The following is a 21761-nucleotide window of genomic DNA, read 5'->3' on the forward strand; positions in this document are numbered from 1 at the left end:
CCCTCCCTTGACAGGTTGCGCACCCATCCTGACCTGTCTATCAGCTGACCAGCCTCCCTTTCTACCACACCTGGCGCACCTTTCTTTGTCTCAGACTGCCTTGACTCTCCTTCCTCCCCCTGCCCTGGCTCCTGCCTCGCGGGTGGCATCAAACCCCATAAATTGCTGATCCCCTCTCCTGGGTCACTCCCCTGGTCCCCTGCCTCTGCCACAGACTATTCGAAGGCCTGCCAGTCCCTGACAAATAATTGAAGTCCATAGGTCTAAATATAGGGTGCAGGGATTGAGGGCTATCAAGAAAAAAAACCTCCTGCAGCCCATTTCAATGCAGTTCAGAAGCAACCGTTATGGGGTTCAGTGTGCATTGCTCCCAAGGGAACATGCATAGAACTGCAGTCTTAGAGTGAAATCTACTGTGCATGTCCTCCACTACACACAATGGGTCTACTTTGAATGGAGCACTGGAGCAGATAGATCTCTCCATGAGCCTTCCTTCTACCGATCAAGCATCACTTAAAGGACTGTTCCTTTGAGCCTTGATGAGACCAGCTGGGGCTCGACTTGCAAGGGGCTTCCTTTCGTGCTCCACCACCCTGTTCTCCCCACCCGAGTTTCAGCAGCTCAGCAGCATCCCCAAAGTAGAGCAAGCATAGCCTCAGGTTTGCAAAACTGAAGGAAAGAGTCATGAAGGCACGTCACCTCCATTTTTCAGTACTGGGAAAAAAGAATGCCTGCAGTTTGTCATTCAAGATGTTTCAAGCCATTGCCTGCAGGAAGGTACTGGAGGGGTAGCAGATCGTACAAAGATCCCTGGAAGGCAAATAGTCATTTGTGGGTGTAGATAGGAAACACGGCTGTTGGTTTACAGTCATGTCTTCCTGCTTTGAACTGCTATTGCACGACGCAAGCCGAAACCACACAAAATTAGGGGCTCATAGGAAACTTCTCCCCACCCCGTCTGAATGCCGATGCTTCGAAATACATCCACCAATTCCTTCCCTGTGCCTTTTCTGTTTTCAAATGCAAGCCTCAGTGGCCTCCTCCAGATTTATCTTTTGCTTTCAAAGGACGGTGCAAAACTCATCAAGAAGCAAACAAATCAGCCACTTGAATAAGATAAGCAATTTGCCGCTCTGTAAAATGTCAGCGCAATTCAATTTGTACCATTTAGGACAACCCAACACTTCTCCCATTTATTGTTCCCTGCATAACCAGCTGCACCAGAAGGTAATGCATCCCCCCCCCTTTTGCTCTTTTTCAAGGAGGACAGACACGGGCGGCCCATTTAATGTATGACCTTCAGGAGCTTCAGACAACAGTTACAAATGGGAAAAAATGGTTGTGAATAATCCCATTTGTAGTCCATATCATATCATACTGCAGAGGTTTGTTATAAATCTCCCACTCAAATGTAGCAGATGATAAAGCAAACTTCTTTCCGTGAGTTTTTTTTAAAAAACAAAAACAAACAGGTCATTTGGCATTCCAAAACATTCTCTCTGTTTGCTCAGAAGAGATCGTTAGTTTTCATTTGATTAGATGGTTTCAAAATACCTGTGGCTTGGCACTCAGATCTTGCTTCAATGGTAGCATTATTATCATCCGTATAATATCTGTATCTCACAGGTTTCAGTCCAGAGACCTTTGGAAATCTCAGGATAGGAAATGTATCATTAAACTAGAAGAAATACAGGAATGGCAGAACAGTGCTCAGTGCTGTCTTTCCTATTTGCCATCCACCACCAGGCACTGGAAAACCCAAATGGAGAGGGGCCCAAAGCACCATCCGTGGAAGTGGTGGGACTTACTTGTGAGTAAACATGCTTCCGATTGAGTTGAAAGGCAGACAAGCAGAGTTTAACTTCAGTACTTCTTGCAGTAGACAGCCAAGCACCTCCTTGTGCTGAAGGAACTGGTCCATAAGTTATGGAAGATCTCATTTCTGCAGACTCAGCAGCACTCCGAATGCAGCACAGATTGTGATTGGATGCATTTGCAGCAAGTAACTTTGTTACCATTGCAGAATTCACATTCAAGTCACGTTGCATTGCTTTAAAAAAATAAACCAGAGACACTAACAATTTGGATATCAATCTTGGAAAATAACCTTGGTACATGTGGAAGATTTCACAGGAATCTGACATGACCATGGGGAAAAAGGCACATGATGCAATCTTAACAACCCAACTCACAAGTAAATGGCACGTAAGCCCAGATGCTTGTGCTGTGGCAAAATCAACTAAAACCCTTTAGTATGTGAATCACAAATAAGGCCACCATGGGATGCTATGGGTAAAAGCCAGCACTTTTGAGCAAACACCAGCCTTTCTCCTTCAGCTACTGCAAGCAGAATCCCATGTCTTGGTTGGAGACTTCTTGACACCTGAAGTATCCGTGAATATGTTAGCCCTCTTTTACAGTCTGCAGCTGCCGGTTTCAGAATGGCAGAGTACGGCTGTTGCTTTAACCATTCATAAGGGTCAAGGCAGAAGGGTTGCTGCATAGAAACTATGCTGCCCACTGCTGCACAGGAACATAGGAAGCTCCCTTATGCTGCGTCAGGCCACTGGTCTGCCTTGCTTAGTACTGTCAATGGTCTCCAGGGTTTCAAAAAGAGTTCTCTCCCAGCCCTGCCTGGAGTAGCTAGGGATTGAACCTGTGATGTTCTGCATGCAAGGCAGATGCTCTATCACTGAGCTACAGCCCTTCGCAATAATTCATTTTTCTTCATTCTGTATGTGTACCCCCTACCCCGCCCCATACACACACACTGTGGAATGCAAGGGTTCAGCTCTGCCTCACAAAGGACAAAAGAAGAACAGTGAGGTTTGAGGGCCTCTGTTTCTGCCGTCACCGGATAGCTGTTTCCACTTGTCCTAGAAGCCTTCATAAGGAAGCTACCAACGGAAGAATTCAGAGGGGGGTCCCTTGCCTTTTCAGCAGAGGCACAAAAACAGGAGAAGTGCTAAGGACAATACAGTGGTACCTCGGGTTACATACGCTTCAGGTTACAGAGTCCTCTAACCCAGAAATAGTACCTCGGGTTAAGAACTTTGCTTCAGGATGAGAACAGAAATTGCGTGGTGGCGGCACGGCAGCAGCAGGAGGCCCCCATTAGCTAAAGTGGTGCTTCAGGTTAAGAACAGTTTCAAGTTAAGAACGGACCTCCAGAATGAATTAAGTACTTAACCTGAGGTACCACTGTAGTTTTCAGCTACATTGTGGGCTACATTGTGTTTAAAGTTATTGAATCGTTCTACTTGACTTACTGGTGAGCTTTACAATCACTTGGGGAGGAAGGCCAGCCCCCAGTTCTCTATCTCTTCCACAGATCAGAGAAGTCTGCTTTGCTTTAACACCCCACATATCAGATCCATCAGAATGCACCCACTGGTTAGACATGAATCCTAAAATTAGGAGTTCTGTGGCTCTGGTTGGACTAGGTGATCCTACTCTACAATTTTATAATTCTATGAATCCCACCCAAAATTAGTGACAGCTTGGAAACACCCAAAGTGTGAGAAGTGTTCACACCAAGGCCGCAGCTAAATGTGTCTAACACTTGTCTACTTTGTTTCAGTGGTAGTTTGTACAAAAAGACTCACCGGCTGATGATCGAAAGCCCCTCTTAGATTGGATGATACTTACATTAGTCATTGTTGAAAGAATGTATTGGCAATTGTTTTCACAAATAGGGTTCCCTTGTGGGATTCAAGCCACTGTCTGCTCCTACTGAAGGCTGATGATGCTGCAAAGTGTGTGATAAGAATTCCCACATGGAGAGGGGAGGAAAATCTATCCGAAACAGGACCTTTCAGACAACTATGACTGAATTTCAGGGTTTCTTCTCACACTGACCTTCATGGAAATGGTTGTGTATTCAGAGATGAACAAAGTCTCTGGCTGCCGAGATGTTATGCAGAAGAATGTTGAGAGCCTACCCTTTCTGGCAATTACAACCCCCTGTCTCATCTGCTGTCTGGAAGGAGGAGGAGAGATGTTGGAGTCTCTGAAGGAGAGGAAGGCTCCTCTGGAAACCAGCTGCATAGGTGATAGGCTGAGAAGAGAAAATAAGAATCCACAGGTGGACTGTCATGAGCAAATGGATCAGAAAACTGTGTGCAAGTTTTCACAGGCTGCGAGTAGAGTTTATTTGTTCTTGCCAGCCTCTTACGCTTTGCTATTTTAATTAGTTATCCCCCCCCCCAATTTTATGTTCTGATGTCTTTTTTTATAGAACTTTTCTGCTGAAGGGTGGCACACTGGCAGTGTCAGATCAGCTTGAATTTGACCTATCTGCAATGCAAATCCATACATGCCTTATTCAGAAGTAAGTCCCACTGAATTAAATGAGGCTTACTTCCAGACGCGGCTGGCGCTGTGGGACATGGGTGGCGCTGTGAGTTAAACCACAGAGCCTAGGGCTTCCCGATCAGAAGGTTAGCAGTTCGAATTCCCGCAACGGGGTGAGCTTCCGTTGCTCAGTCCCTGCTCCTGCCAACCTAGCAGTTCGAAAGCACACCAGTGCAAGTAGATAAATAGGTACTGCTCCGGCGGGAAGGTAAACGGTGGTTCCGTGTGCTGCTCTGGTTTGCCAGAAGCGGCTTAGTCATGCTGGCCACATGACCTTGAAGCTGTACGCCTGCTCCCTTGGCCAATAAAGCGAGATGAGCGCCGCAACCCCAGAGTCGTCCACGACTGGACCTAACAGTCAGGGGTCCCTTTACCTTTTACTTCCAGAGACTGGGTAGAGGGCTGAAGCATAAAAGACTGCATTGTCCTGTATCTCTCACTGCATTTGAACTGAGAAGGCTTTGCGAAGTTTATCAGCTGCATGCCTTATCAGGACAGTTCAACAGAGCACACTGAGATCCATTTAAATGGCTGCTTTACTAGGGCTGAATCTACACACATATAAAAAAACTCTGTGAAAACACTTAAAAAAACCTTTTATATATATATATGGAATTTGCCATTAGCTCACCATCGCCGTCTAGTGTCACATTAGTACAATGCACTTAAAAGCACTTAAAAATTATATTTGCAGCTGTATAGCTGAGTAGGAAGGAATCTTCCCTGCAGACACACTAAAGTTTGACCCAGCACATATGTTTTGGAAGGTTTTCATGATATCTTTTGGTTTGTTGAATGAAGGGGTACGAAATTTAGTGTCTGCTATGTTTTCACTAAAATCCAACTATAAGGCATACTCACCTTTCCAGAGCTACCGAGTTTAATTGGTCTATAAATTCAGAGGTTCCACTCTTTTCAAGGGGGTTTATTCCCATATATGTAAGCAGACCTGGCTCAACCATAAGGCAAAGTGTAGCAGCTGCCTCAGGGAGCAGATGAGGATGGCCAGGGAATGGTAGTGTGGTGTTGGAGAACAGAGTATGTGCCATGTGTCCTGGCCTACACTCCTTAAGCTCCTTTGCCACCCTGAGGTGCATTGGAAAACATTGTGCACCGCTCAACCGTCCTGGTAAAACTGGGACATCCCTTTTTTGTCTCATGAGAGCATGGAGGCCATTTTGGGCACCATGATCTTGCACAATTTTTCAGAGTCACTTTTTCAGAGTCCCGCCTTTTTGTCACGATGTATTGGAGGGTATGGTATTGTCTTGTTGCCAGTGTTGAAGTAAGATCCACTTGGTGGTCTGGTCAGCTTTTATATGTGGACTTCACAGTGGGGAAAGATGCCATCTTGTCCCTCATCTCAGAGATCATAATGTCTAAGGTCAGTCTCAGAACTGCAGTCTCAGTCTCATAGCCACTTCACTATACCAGCAGTCAGTAAATGGAATGAAGGGCTCTAGCTCAGTGGTGGAGTATCTGCTTTGCATGCAGAAGGTCTCGGGTTCAATCGCTGGCTATTTCCAGGTCATGCTGCCTGAAACCCCGGAGAGCTTCTGCCAGTCAGTGCAGAGAATACTGGTGGACCAACAGTCTGACATAGTCTAGGGCAGCTTCCTGTTTACCTAATTTTACAAATCTATCTGGACGTACACCATGTTTGTTCTAGGCTGCGCCCTGTGATTTTGAATGCAGCATCTAGTTAGGTATTTGCAGTCACAAAGGTTTCTTCCCAATTAATAAAGACATCCCTGAGAGAGAAAGGAGAGAGAGAATAACAACGAACAGAATATGCCTACTCCAAACTTTTAGAAACAAAAGCAAAAACAAAAGCTAATCGATAATAATCAATGAACGAGTGTTAATTAATGTCTCATTTTTTGAAGCTAAACGCTGTCAGGCTAGCAAGCCACTTTTAGCTCGCCTCTGGGTAAATGATGTTTGGTTGCCCTTTCGCGAGACAGCCCCAGTATACAAATGAGCAGGGCACTCCCAGCAGACTCACCTGAAAGGTTAGCAGTTGTGCACAGCATCTGAGATGAATGTTGGAAATCTATGCAATACAAATGAGGATTTCAGCAAAGAGCACTTATATTTGATTAATAGGGACAAATTTTACTTTGATGAGAGTATGTGATGCTGCAGTGGCCAAAAAGGTTATTCATCAACCATGCCAAGACGTCAGCCATTAAGCATCGGTGCTGGAACTATTGCTGTGGCATCAAAAGTGTGGGGGTGAAAATGGATGATCTCCACGCTGTGTTATGTTTAAAGATAAGCATGTTAAATGTGGGAGGTGTAATGAGGGGGCTCGTCCCCTCATTTGCAATCTTTCCAGTCTACAGACTTGTCAAAATAACTTGTGACGGGTCTGTCAGGTTTGTCACTTTCCCTCCCCTGATGCTCAGCTGTTATTTAATTATTGATGCCACTGACTTCGTAGTTGTTTCAACAAGAAAGTACGGGGGGGGGGGAGAGCTGGGGGTAGTAAAAAAATAAAAGTTTCCCAGGAAAAAACAACAACAGGAAAGTGGTTGAAAGATCCAGTCGCTTAATATCTGTGCAGTTTTCTGCTGCCATAGCACTGAATATAACGAAACATCAGGAAGCTAAAGACCACCCTGGATGGAAATGAAACACGAATTTGGACTCATGAGGGCTAGGTTTTGTTTAAAGCACATTTCAAGCACATCCCCCCCTGAAGTATCCTGGAAACTGTACGTTGTTGAGGGTGCTGGGAATTGTAGTGCTGTGAGGAGTAGGCTACAGTTCCCATGGTTGCGGGGGGTGTTCTAAATGTACTGTGCAAACACATAGCAACTGGGTGAGGAGAGGCCAATCCAGATCTGGATCACAGTAGATGCAAAGTGCTGCCTCCTCTCTTCCCACACAGCATAGTCCTGATCTGGATTGTGGCTGCTATATAGTAAAGAATAAGCAAGCACACATTTGTCAGCCAATTTCTCATTGGCATATCAAATTTGCTTCTGGATGTGGAGTGTCTGAGCCTGGCAGGAAGGGTACATTTGCCAGAAGTTTGTTTCAACATTTCCATGTCACTTTTCATTCAGAATCTCAAAAGTGGTTTACAGTAAAACCAGTAAAACAAAGCAGCACTTTAAAATATCATAAAACATCTGCTTTTGTTGTTGTTTAGTCGTTTAGTCGTGTCCGACTCTTTGTGACCCCATGGACCAGAGCACGCCAGGCACTCCTGTCTTCCACTGCCTCCCGCAGTTTGGTCAAACTCATGCTGGTAGCTTCGAGAACACTGTCCAGCCATCTCGTCCTCTGTCGTCCCCTTCTCCTGGTGCCCTCCATCTTTCCCAACATCAGGGTCTTTTCCAGGGAATCTTCTCTTCTCATGAGGTGGCCAAAGTATTGGAGCCTCAGCTTCACGATCTGTCCTTCCAGTGAGCACTCAGGGCTGATTCCCTTAAGAATGGAGAGGTTTGATCTTCTTGCAGTCCATGGGACTCTCAAGAGTCTCCTCCAGCACCATAATTCAAACATCTGCATTACAGCACAGAAATTGGTGACCACCTATGCATAGAAGTTTTGCATAGGAGTTTCCAGACCATTTGCAATAAATCTGCACCAAAACAGACTGAGCCCTTAGCCATAGTTATCTATCACACAGAATAGCTATTTTCACCATTTTCACCTCCCCTCTACATTGCCCCTCCTTCTCTTCCTCCTGGTAGGCAAGTGACCCATCTGCAGGGAAGGCAGCATAGTGGCTCTGCCTTACGTAGGCATGACATGGTCTGGATTAGGGTAGCCATATGGGTGAAAATTGCTGAAACGTCTGGGAAAATCTGGACATAGGGCAACCCATATTGGAAGTGGATTTTGCCTCTCCCCGCTTCCCCAAAAGCAAGCTCAACAACTCTGCCTAAAAAAAGCTCAACAACTTTTGTGTTTCACTTTCTGAAATATGGCACCCCTAGTCTGGATCCAACCCTTTTGCCAGAGCAATGCAACTGTGTTGGAAGTTTGGGGCAGGGGAGAAGGAGACAGACAGACGACAGCAGTTTCTAATAGTCTGGATTGTTTTTTCCCATTGTCAAGTGACTGAAAGCAGGTATCAGGTGTGTATATGCATTCCGAAGGCACCGCAAGGCCACTTTGGAAGGCAAACCTCTCTCCATGTTAACAAAGAAAATCAGGATTTGCCTTTGAAAGTGTTTTGCCAGTAAGTGTTAAGTAGCTGACTGATTGCTCCAAGGCAGATAAGAGACCAGCTGCTGCAAAAGTAAAATAGTTCCATGCAGAGCTTTCCTGTCCTTGTGGGAAATTAGCACCGGATACAAAGAGCATGAACAGAACCTAATCATTCATTCTACTGCCCCCTCCCCGTTCTGCTTCGAGTTTGGAGCTCTTGTCCTTAGCAGAATGAGCAGGAGGACACCCAAATGCAATCACATTACCATTGAAAGGGGGGCCATCTATAAAATGTTGTGAAAGAGGACCAGACCCACACATGCATGTTACCAGCTGCGGATGCAATTTAAATCAGACTCTTAGCAGGGAATGAAAGGTTAAGACCTCCCTAACTGATCTCCATGCTAGGTCCCCATTTCATCCTTTGAAGCCTCAAATGGTCTTGGCCCAGTGTACCTGAAGGAGCATCTCCACTAGGGCTGCCATACGTCCAGAATTTCCTAGACATAGCCGGGATTCATCCGCCAAAAATAGTGTCTGGGTGGATTTTGCGCAAATTGGCTGAAATGTCCAGAGGAAACCCAGGCATATGGCAACCCATGTCAGAAGTGTAGGGTTTTGTGTCCGGATTTTTACTTTTTGAAGTACAGTATGGCAACCCTAGTCTCCACCCCCATCATTCAACCCAGTCACTGAGGTCCTCTTCCCCGGGGCCTATGGCAGTTTCCTCACTGCGAGAAGTGAAGTTACAAGGAACCGACCAGAGGGCCTTCTCCCTCCCTGTGGAATGCCCTCCCATCAGATGTCAAGGAGATGAAGGACTATACAACTTTTGGAAGACATCTGAAGGAAGCCCTGTATCAGGAAGTTTTTAATGTTTGACATTTTCCTATGTTTTTATATGTACTATAAGCCACCCAGAGTGGCTGGGGAAACCCAGCCAGATGAGCAGGTTATAAATAAATTGTTGTTGTTGTTGTTGTTGTTGTTGTTGTTGTTGTTGTTGTTGTTATCCATCCACCCGGCAATTTGTTGTTGTTGTTCAAGAGGAAAAAAACACCTTGTACTTAAAGACACAGATATGGAGCTGATGTAACACCTAGTTTGGTCCGCAGTCTTTAAGGTAACACAAGACTCATGGCTGTTGTTACTACAACAGGCTTTTATTATCTGTTTACCCCTCTGATGATCTGATCTGATCTGATCTGATCTGCTGTTGCTGTGAAGGTCCCTCTGGCCTTCAGTGGAGGCCATGGCTTAATGAACTGAGAAACAGCTTCTAATTGACAGGAAGTTATGGCATGATCACTTAGATTTACTAAAATTCTGTTCCGTGCTGATATTTTGGAAGACACCCTGCAAACTAACAATGCCCCAAACTCCTTTATATTTTCTACTTATGTCTCACATGACCTTGGCTATCCTTTTGGGGTTATGTTGGGTATGCAACTGATTTCAGAGCTGCACATCCTTAGGCTGCGCCAAGAGCCCCAAGCTTAATAATGAAACATATGTTGTAGATGTTTTTCCACATTTATTATGCTATTTTTGTGATATACAAATGACATAAGAAAACTTGGTATACTTATTTGCATAACATTATTCTTGTTTATAAAACCCAATAAAATAATGAAAAAGAAAACTAATTTTAAAAAATTGTTTACTTGCAAAAGAATAAGATTTGCTTGACCAAACTGATCTTGAATCTTCTTGCCAAAATTCTGAAAATTGTTCGTACTGCTTTAAAATAGATAGTAAGCATTTTTTTTTGTTTCCTCTAAAAATAACCAAGATAAGCCCAAAATAGTTGTAGTGCCTTTATTTGTAATGAAACCAACCTTTTCATTCCACACCTAAGTGCTCAAAAGCATCCATGCTCTAATGTAAGTTTGTGCAGCAAAGGTATCACACTACCCATCATGCTATTAGAATGACACAATGTAGGCTCCCTAGTCAGTTTGTACAATTGGTAGCAATGTGTCCCCAAAAAGTCTAAAACAATCAGAAGCCATGTTAATCAAACAGAGCCCAACTCTACAGGTGGTATTCAACTAAATTTTACTCAGAGTAAACCTGCTGAAATTCATGAATGTAACTTAGTCATATTCATTAGTTTCAGTGGATCTACTCTGACTAAATTTTAGTCAACAACCACCCTATATCTATTGCACTAACCCTGTTCCTCATTTAACATTTAACATTTAAAATCTCTGGATTTTTGTCAAAGTTGTGAAGTGGCTGTATTCAGTGTATTTGAGACTACAAATGCAACTCTCCTCTGCAGCCTCTGTGTGTAATGTCTAATATATTATAATAACCATCATTTTCCAGAGGGCGTGGCTGGCTGCCCTGGCACCGCTCAGCAGGAATGTAGCAACTTTCCCTATTTCACAGACAACTGATGGTAAGAGTAATTATATAATTGTTTTAATTACTTTATACTTCAAGCATGCCTTGTCCCAGGCGTTCCGGTAAATATAATTTAAGAACACATATTAAATGGCCAATTAAAAGTAATGAATATTAACTCATACACCTTGACTGATCCTTGGCCTTCGAAAGCTAGGCTAAATAAAGCACTTTTGAAAGGCAGGCATAACACAAGAACATAGGAAGAGCCCTGCTGGATCATCTAATCTAGCACTCTCTGTCAACGTGGTGGCCAACCAGATGCACATGGGAAGCCCACAAATAGGACATGAGGACAACAGCACTCTCCAGACCGGTGATTCCCAGCAACTGGTATTCAGAGACATATCACCTCTGACAGTGGTGGTAGAACATAGCAGCCACTGGTAGCATTATCCTCCATGAATGTGTCTAATCCTCTTTCAAAGCCATCTAAATTGGTGGTCATCACTCCATGTTTTGGGGGGGAGCAAATTCCCGTGTTTAACCATGTGTTGTGTGAGGTGTTTCGTTTGAGGCAAGTGAGATCCACAAGCTGAACAGCAGCCACTGAGAAGGACACCCTGTGTTCTCTCCACTGGTGAAGGAGTGAAGCTCAGCCACCCTAATAACCAACAGGACCCTTTGCTCCTCATTGCTGCGAGTGGCTTAGCCCCTTATATTCACTTCTCCAGGGCTTTATTTTGCTCTGCACGCCCCCAGAAGAATCCATTTAACAGCTGAGTGAATGCGTAGTTGCCTCTTCAGACAGCCACAAGGTTCCATGTAATTGTCGGATGAATATCATTTTGTTAGTTGCTTGCACAAGCATTGCAGTTTGCAGAAAGGTGGCGGACCATGTGTTGTTTTAACACCCTTTAGGGGTGGAGAACCTCAGGTAGAGAACCCTATCTTGCCCCAGTACTCTGCTCAAGCCTCAGCCTCACCATCCCTGCTCTACCAGCTCCTCAAGTGCTTTTATCTGGCTGGAATGCATCCTTGAACTGTGATATCTCTTGCTTGCCTGGACAGATGATGGAGAGAGGTGTCTGTATAGTGTATTGAACCCTCTGCCTTTGTGTGGCTGACATGGAGCTTATGGTACAAAGGAAAGAGTCACATCCATTGCTCTGCCCACTTTTCCCTTTTAAGGGATTAGGGATCTGATCAAAGGTGTTTGTTGATTAAGTACCATCGTGCCAAACAAACTATCATCATTTGATTCTTATTTTTTTGAGGGGGGAGGATTGCTTACACATACTCAAAGGTTATTGTTGTTGTTAATTAAATTAGTTAGTTTATCTTGCCCAAGGCAACCCAAAGCAACTTGCAACCAAGTCCAACAACAGCACTTCTGAGATAGGTGAGACCAGAGGATTCTTCCCATTCCCAAATTTTGCCAGGGCTAAATGAGCAGCTCATGCTTTCTAATACGTCTCCACTCACTCTTCCTGCTTCTTCCACGATATCAGGGGGTAATGCTTTCTGCTGTTGATCAGTGCGCTGTCTGCCCATTGACACCCATGGCACTATTGGAGGCCATAGTCTCCCTCTGCAAACAGTGACAGGAGGATTTCCAGAGCACGCTCTGACCTGCTGCACCTTTCTAAAGAAAAGGAAGACCTAAGCAAAATGAGAGACACACAGAGAGAAGATTGGGGAACAGGGCGGAGGAGAAAGTGGAGTCACAACACATACTGAACTTCAAAATTAATGGGCTTGGTCATACGTATGAATAAAAGTTTGGGGCAAGGGAAGGGATAGGTTCTTCTTTTTCCCTCCCTGACCTGGTATACCCTTCATTTATGAAATACTACTGCCCATTCTTAATATACAGGAGAAATAATAATCTGCCAAGTATTTTGGACAGGGTTCCCTGGGTTGGCAACAGAATGAGCAACTCCAGCACGGCTGGCAGAAAGTGAGCCTCATTTGTTTTTCCCCTATTAGGTATTCATGGAATGGGATTACCAACTGGCTAAGCAAAACTTTGCAGGCAAGAACCTTCCCCCACCACCTGGAACAACAAAAAAGAGCAGGGAGCAAGACACTTAGTAGAATGATGTGCACTCCCACTGCTGCAGTTTGCTTTAGGTCAAGATGTTATTTGACTATTTATATATTATTATTATTATTATTATTATTATTATTATTATTATTATTATTAATTATATACTGCTCAACACCTGGGTCTCCAGTGACAGAGTTGACTCTATGAGCACTCCTGGACTGCGTACCTGTTCCTTCAGGGAGAGTATGACCCCACCCAGAACAACCCATTCCTCAGACCCAGGAGCTACCACTCACAGGTTCTCTATCTTGTCAGGATTCAGTATCAGTTTATTAGCCTTCATCCATCCCACGACTGCATCCAGCCACTGATTTGGGATGTGCATGCCCTCTTCTATTTCAGATAATATAAAGTAGTAGAGCTGGGTGATCCAAATCTCCCCATGAGTATTCCCAATGGCTTCATATGGATGATGAATAGCATTGGAGACAAGAGAATGACTTTGGGCACCTTGCTGTTCAACTGCCAGTGGCCCAACACTACAATCTGGAACCAAATCTGTAGGTATGAATGGAACCACCATCAAAGTGCCATCAAGTCATGGAGATGGCATGGAAAATATGATGATCAATGGTGCCAAAGTTTTATAGGTTCCTAATGGGACTACATTGGTCTTCCAACGGTTAGCCATCCAGCCATGCAAACAGACACATGGGGAATCAATTGGTGTACATGAGTGAACTGACCTGAAGAATTTGCATAACCTGCAGGCTACTAACAGTAACTGATCCCATGAAAGTTACCAGCTTCTCTCTTTGTATCTTATTTTCTCTAGCAGTAACCAACAGCAGTAACCAACAGCTTAGCTTGCTTTCTCTTTCTTTCTTTCTTTCTTTCTTTCTTTCTTTCTTTCTTTCCTTCCTTGTTTTTATTAGTTTTCTTTTTTTTAAAGAAAAAGAAAAAGAATATCCAACATGACAATAAAAGTATGAGAGAAATAGCTTCTGTTTTAGGGGAGAGGGGCTTCATTTGTGTTCTAACAAATCATCATAAAAATAACATCTTATCTTGGGTGAGGGATTTGCTTAACCAATGAATGCAAAAATGCCAACAGGATCACCTCCAGCAACTCTTTCTTGGACTAGAAGAAACAGAATATCTCCAGGAGAAGCACTCAACTCAGATTCCTCATAACCAGACATGACTTTTGCCTTGGAGCCAACGCTCAGAAATCTTGCTTCTGTTTTTGGCAGCTGGAAGAGTCTTTCACAAGCTCAAAGGTATGAGCAGTTCTTTGCCATATGTCTGAAAAATCCAATCATTTACGGACTTTTAAAGACACAAGTGGGAGAGTCAAATGCTGCAATTGTCAATAAATGTTGGAACGATCTACACAGCTTTGAAAAATCTCTCCACTACAAGCAGTGGTGACTAGTGCCCAGTGGGACTAAGAGTGGAAGCCAACAGTAGGGGGAGCCAAAACTAATGATGGACAAAACTGTTCCCTGACTGACTGACTGATTGTAAGTAAGAAGGTAGGAAGGCGGGGGCTCGCTGAGGGCAGACGAAGGTTTGTGGGGCAGTGCTCTCATGAACCACTCTCTGCGGAAGCCAGGAAGGACTGAGCCAACACCAACATCAAATCTGCACTTTCCAGTATGAAAACTGAACATAGCCACCTTTCAAGATTTGCAAATATCTAGCATTTCTAAAAATAAGCGCTATTACAAATCAGCATGTATAATGTAATCCAAGTCTGGGTCTACTTACCATATTCAAAGAAGACTATGGGACTCAGCTACATTAGTCAGAAAACAGTGATTTGAACGTGTTGTAAACATGCAACACCAGATGGTGCCAGAGAGCACAAAACCTTTCTATAGCATTTTTACATAGGGTTTTTTCTTCTTCTTTTGTTATAACAATTTGATTTCTGACTTATTTATAGCATCCCACCCCCCGTGTGTAGAACCACCCCAGATCAACTTGCAATACAAGGAACTTTTTGCTTTTCATTTGGTGGCACTGTGGTCTAAACCACAGAGCCTAGGACTTGCCGATCAGAAGGTCGGTGGTTTGAATCCCTGTGACGGGGTGAGCTCCCGTTGCTTGGTCCCTGCTTCTGCCAACCTAGCAGTTCGAAAGCACATCAAAGTGCAAGTAGATAAATAGGTACTGCTCCGGCAGAAAGGTAAACAACGTTTCCATGCGCTGCCCTGGTTTCGCCAGAAGCGGCTTAGTCATTCTGGCCACATGACCCGGAAAACCTGTCTGCGGACAAACATCGACCCCTCGGCCAGTAAAATGAGATGAGCGCCCCCGCCCCAGAGTTGTTCGCGACTGGACTTAACTGTCAGGGGTCCTTTACCTTTACCTTTGTCTTATTATAGCACAGGAGATTTGGAGTGAAATGCCATCAACAGCACTATCTCTGTGTTCCAACTGAATCAAGAGAGGAGGTTGAGGTGTTGGAAGCAGTAATGTGTTGGATGTGGGTCAATAAACTGAACCTGAACCCTGAAAAGACAGAGATGTTACATGTTGCAAGTTCTCACATCCAGGAAGTGAGGAGACAGACTGCCCTGGGTGGGAAGGCACTTGCCTAGAAGGAGCAGGTAACTTGTTCTGCTCTGACTCAGCAAACATTCAAGTCCTCAAGTAATGTAACCTAGGAAACATGCCCCCCAAACAGCCTTTTTTAAAGAACACACCGCAGGACAACATTCCAAAGAGAGAAGCAACAAGGAGAAAAATAAATAGCCAGAATACTAGCTTTGCATGAAATTGCACTTTGCTGCCACCTGTGCCCCCAATTAATGTTGAATACACACTTTAGGAACATACCACAAATCCCTTTCTTTATAGCCACCACTGTTTGTTTGCCAGTTATTGGATGGAATTTATCTCTGTTCTACACACACACACACACAGAGAGAGAGAGAGAGAGAGAGAGAGAGAGAGAGAGAGAGAGCGCCTCTTGGATGTCTTCGCACAAATCTGCAGCAAGCCCTTCTGAGTGAGCCTATTTGGATAGATAGCTTTTAGACTGGTTTTTTAGTGTGTTTTTTACCAAAGCCTTCTTCATTTCAATTGCTGGTAACAAAGGCTGACAGTTTGCAAAAGAGACAATCCTGTACCTGCTCATTGGGCAGGGGAACACATGTGCTTGGTGCTGATTTGACAATAAATAGAACAATTCAGCCAAGAGAATGAGAATGACAGCAGCTTGGAAGGTTGTCCAATGAGATACTACCTAGTTGCCCAATAAGCATGTATTTACATATTCAAGTATCAACAGTTCTGCATTCCTGATTCTGGATCTTCTGGACACATTGCCCTCTACCTTTTGTGTGCCTCAGGAAGTTCAGGGCAGCTTTACAGAGTTAAGAACATAAGAAAAGCTCTGCTAGATCAGACCAGAGGCCTGTTGATCCCAGCATTCTGTTCCCACAGTGGCAAGCAGAATCAGTAACAACATAGCCCTAATCACCCTGATTCAGATGCAGGAAGCCACACTGAATTCAATTGGTTTTACTCATTAGTGAGTGTGTTTAGCATTGCTGTTCCTTCAGCAATCTTGTCATTTAAACAGTCCTATCAACAGAGATTGGGTTTTACAAAGGAACATACGTAACAAAACTGTTCCAAAGAACTTACTGTCTGAATGCCAACGGCAGAAAGAGAGGACGGGTCCAAATGACAATCATATGGCAAACACTTTAACCTGCACAGAAACTTTCCCATGTTCAGAGCTGCTTAGGTATAGTGGTTCACCACTAAGAACATTCAATCTTATCATGCAGCAAGAAACTGTTCCCCCCAAGTAGGTTTTCCAACAGCATGAGAAGGAAATGAGGTTCCAAGTGCGATCTGCTCCACCCAGTGGAGTAGTCAACTTAATCAGGAATGGGGTACCTGTGGCCCTTCAGGCATGGTTTGACTCCAACTCCCATCAGCCCCAGACAGCACAGCCAATAATCAGTAATGATGGGAGTTGAAACCTAACAACATCTGGAGGATCACAGGATCCCCATCTCCAGTTTTACATGGTCAGGTTTAAAGCATCCAGCATGTCTGGAGAGAGGTTATCTGTTTCAGAGAGCTGATTTTGGCAGGATGGAGCCATCCTGGATCCCGGTGTGCGTATGCACGTATCCCTATGTCAGACTTCGCAGGGCTTCAAAAACCTGAAAAATCTGCTCAACCAGAGAAGGCTGCGGGGCAATAGAAATGCATAAGCACATCACAGGAAGTGATGCATCTGCCATAACACCTTCAGCTCTCTTAAATAACTGTCTGTCTCCAGCCATCTGATTGTTCAAATCCACCGTCATTTGGCTGGTGTCTACTGGCTCCAAGACAACTGCAAAAGTAGTCATCACTGGGGAGATAAAAACGAAAGCATTCCCCTCTCTTTATTTGGTGCTTTACACAAGTGTAAAGGTTGACACACACACACACACACACACACACACACACACACACACAGAGAGAGGTTTGCTTAATGAGCAAGTTACTTTAAGAATTGCCTTCCATGCAATGCCATTGTTTCTGTTAACCAAGTAGCTGAACTGGGTTTTATCACCTCTTTGGTGCTGTCTGCCTCCAGCGACCAAGATATTTTTGGCCATATGTCTACAGGTCCTGCCAAATGTAAACAAAGGCTAAATGAAATTTATTGTAGCTAACAGAAGGCTGCCTGCCTGGGGTACTGGAGATGCAGTTGAAGCTCGGAGCTCAACTTGCCATACTGTTTTCCTACTAAAGCTGTAAAATTTAAGTAATGGGATCTTGATTTTTTTCCCCTCTCCTCCATTTGGTGTCTGAACTCTGCAGAAGCTAACTAAGCACTTAGGTCACTGTCACAAGACAATGGGAACCTTATGTCACCATCTCCTGGTCCACATTTGAATATTCAAAGGTGAAAGAGGCATGACATAGACCTTATATTGCCTCATTCCCTGTGTCCAGTCGCACTCTATATTGAGTGTGCTGCCCTTTTGCATTGAAAGTGGCAAGGTGAAAAACATGGGGCAGAGGAGAGGATGTTCAATTGCATGGAGGAAGTCCTTGCACTGATGGGATAACTCTGTTGGATGCAACCCAAAGTATTTAATAGATCTGAGGCTTGCATTCCAGCAAGTCAACAAGATGGCCAAAAATTTTACTCTGCCACAAGACTCTGTAAATTCTCTGTCCCCTGCAGTGCCTTCTATGGTCAACTAGAGCTTATGGATCTAAGTTGGCATGTAGGCATAAGTAACTAGGTTGACTAGGACTATTGTTCATATATATATATATTTAAGTTTTAATCAGATAATTAATGTAGTATTTGTCTAACAGCAAAATGGCCAATTAGCTAATGGGTCCTTTCATCATAATTCTGATTTCTGAATGGCTCTATTTATATCTCTCCTTCGCTGTGTCCTTCAACAGACTGCTAAGAGCCAAGGAACTTGTTAAATCTGGAACAAATATCTCCATTTTTTGCTTTCATCATAATTAAGACAGGACAGATAATGCAGGAGTTGGGCATAGGGTTTGCTTAGCTGAGGAAGATAGGAAAAAGGCTCAGGGTCAATTTGTCATAAAATGACTTGGAACTGGGGAAGGCACTTTTAGCAATAGAACAACCCCTGCAATATCAACTGTGAGAACAAATTCCAGGAGTTCCGGGTAATTTAAACTAGCAAACAATTTTTATGACAATCATGTAGCTGCATTGTTGTTCATTTTCTCATATATCAATATAAATGTATTTGGAGAGAGAGCCTTTTTTTAAAAAAAAAAGTCCTAATAGTCAATCCTCATCATTAAGCGATGAAAATATATCAAATTAGATTTCCGTTTTGCCATTCCCGCATTAAGGGCAATTTTATGGCAAGAAAAGCAAGATAACTCTGCCTCCAGCTACTGAGCACAGCAAGACTTGCGCTGAATTCGTAAAAGAACAGTAGGAACAATTGGCTTAATTGAGAGAAAGAAAGAGAGAGAAAGAAACAATTGGGTTTTATGTGGAGGCAATGGAAGCAAAGCAGAATGAGATGTTCTAATAGCATCTCATGATTACATGTCAAAAGGCAGTTTAAGATGTCACAGGGCTTTGCTTGTAACTGGAGTGGAAAGTGAAATGACTAAGAGCGCTTTGGACAAAACAGTTATGTGCCCGGTGCTGATTGATATTCCTGAACGGAAAATGTGTGATGGGTTATGATTTTTGGAGAGAATCATTACATGCCAGGTATAAAGTAAGGGAAGTACAGTGTCTTGACATTTCTGAGTACAAAGTTTTAAAAAACAGTCGAGTGACCTTGATTCATTAGATCTCTTTTCAGAATCAATCCACCTGACCTAAATTTTGCATCATTAATCAGATTTCGGTTCCTAGATGAATCCTGTCAACGGCTGTGTGTCCTTGGTTTAGAAATCATTCGGCTCCATCTAGTGCAGGCTCCATCCTTCTAAGCCCACATAATCTCTTCTGAACAATCGTAGAGGAGGAGGAACCTGGTGACAAATTAGAGCCCAGGCTGTATCCATGCTCATACCTGCAGGCAGTGCCGACCTATAGTAGGAGATGTTTTGTTTCTTTGCTTTAAATCTCCATTATTATATTATGTCCACCATGCCAGGCCCAGGTTTTAATTTCAAAACCTGAAAGGCACCAAGGCTCAGTTCTGCCTAGAAATGAGATGCACTGTCCACACATTTTAGAATGCTCTTTTCTTCTTCTTTTTAAGAGAAGTCATCCTGGAGGCAGAGCAAAATCCAGTGGTACAGCACATTCCTCACATGTTGAGGACCCCGGGTTTAGTCCTTGGCATCTTAAGAGCTGAGAAAGACACCCAGGACAACTGCTGCCAGTCAGTGCAGACCAGCCTTCCCCAACCTGGTGCCTTCCAGGTGTTGCTAGACTACAGCTCCCAGAATCTTTGACCTCTGCCCATGTTGGCTGTGGCTGATGGGAGTTGTAGACCAACAACCTCTAGCCGGCTTGGGAGAGCCTGGTGTAGTCAGTTCTGAACTAGATAGGTCAATGTTCTAATCCAGTAAAAGGCAGTTTCCTAGGTACACAGTCTACACTGGTATATATGCAATGTCCACAGAAGAAATTCATGGTCGGGTAATGATAGTTGGCTCAGGAGGCCAACAGTAGGTGGCAGCAGAGCAAATGGCTGGCAGGAGAGTATAAGTTGCTGGCTACTTCTGATTTTGTTCCCATCTTCCTTCCTGTTGAGTTCTACAAAGCCAGCAGGGGTCAGCAAACTTTTTCAGCAGGGGGCCAGTCCACTGTCCCTCAGACCTTGTGAGGGGGCTGGACTATAGTTGGGGGGGGGGAATGAACGAATTCCTATGCCCCACAAATAGCCCAGAGATGCATTTTAAATAAAAGGACACATTCTACTCATGTAAAAACACCAGGCAGGCCCCACAAATAACCCAGAGATGCATTTTAAATAAAAGGACACATTCTACTCATGTAAAAACACAAGGCAGGCCCCACAAATAACCCAGAGATGCATTTTAAATAAAAGGAGACATTCTACTCATGTAAAAACATGCTGATTCCCGGACTGTCCGTGGACCGGATTTAGAAGGCGATAGGGCCGGATCCAGCCCCTGGGCCTTAGTTTGCCTACCCATGTACAAAGGCAACACTGACAGGAGGAGGAGGAGGAGACTGACAGCCAGTGCTACCTCCTAGGGACTGGTAGTTAAGTAAGGAGGTAGGCAGGTAGAGGCTGACTGGAGGCAGGGGCTGAGCTTGGTAGGGCAGCACCCCACTTGCCTTATGGACCAGCCTCCACAGTCCTCCAGAGGGCCTGAACTCTTGCATGTGCAGCTTGATATTAGTACTGTATGTGGTGAGAACGTTGAACCCCCTGCCACATCACACCTGGAAGCCTGGAAGTTTGTGGACTTGCTCTTGTCATTCCCCCCACCCCACAAATATTTTGAAGCTGTCCCTCTGCACCATGAAAGCACAATTTGAAATAAGTTGGGGGAAAGGAGATCGCAACATTTGCTGCATAAAATCAGGGAAGTTAATTAACCGGCTGGGTTTTTGTTTAACTTTGAGAAGCTGCGTAACTTCCATCTTCTTTGAGCTTCACAAGGCAAACCCAAGAGTAAAGCACATGCCTTTGACAATGAAACAGCTAAGAGCAAGAACAAAATGGGCTTTTGAAAGCTTCAAGCCCATGACAGCTGCGAGAGGGCAAATAATTCAGAGAGTGTCTTGGGTAAAATCAACTCCAATGACTTGATGCTTTGTTTCATCATTATGAACATAAAGGAGTTTCTTTTCTGTTATCAGCTGCAAGCCCTCGAGGGGATTCGTACAAGATTTGGTAAGAATAACACATTGGATTGAGACGGATGCAAATGACAGCAGCAGCTAACTTGGAACAATAGAAAGGAGAGAGGGAGAAATCCTGCCCTATTTGGGGATAGAAAACACACAGGCAGGTATCAGAGTAGCTCATCTGTGCAACTCTTATATAATCACATGTGTACAAATGACCTGGAGAAAGATAAATCCAATACATCAAGATAGCCAGATGTTCTGATAAATGGCACCACTGTTAATTTGGGGTTTCTTTGAAATGGAACAACATTGTAAATGTAGTTAGCATCTATTTTATATCTTTGCCACTGCTTTAAGTGGTGTATCATCACTAAAATTGACCCACAAATTGTAGAGATTCCACAGTTTAAGATAACAAATGATTCAGAATCCAGCACAATGTTGGAAGTGCTGAGATGTGACCCACCTTGTAATGGTTTTAGGGGTTGCTCGTGCGTAAGTTGCTCTGGGCTAGGTTGCCTGGTTAAACCTTTTCTG

This window comes from Podarcis filfolensis (genome assembly GCF_964270895.1).
Source record: "Podarcis filfolensis genome assembly, chromosome: 1".
Lineage (NCBI taxonomy): Eukaryota > Metazoa > Chordata > Lepidosauria > Squamata > Lacertidae > Podarcis > Podarcis filfolensis.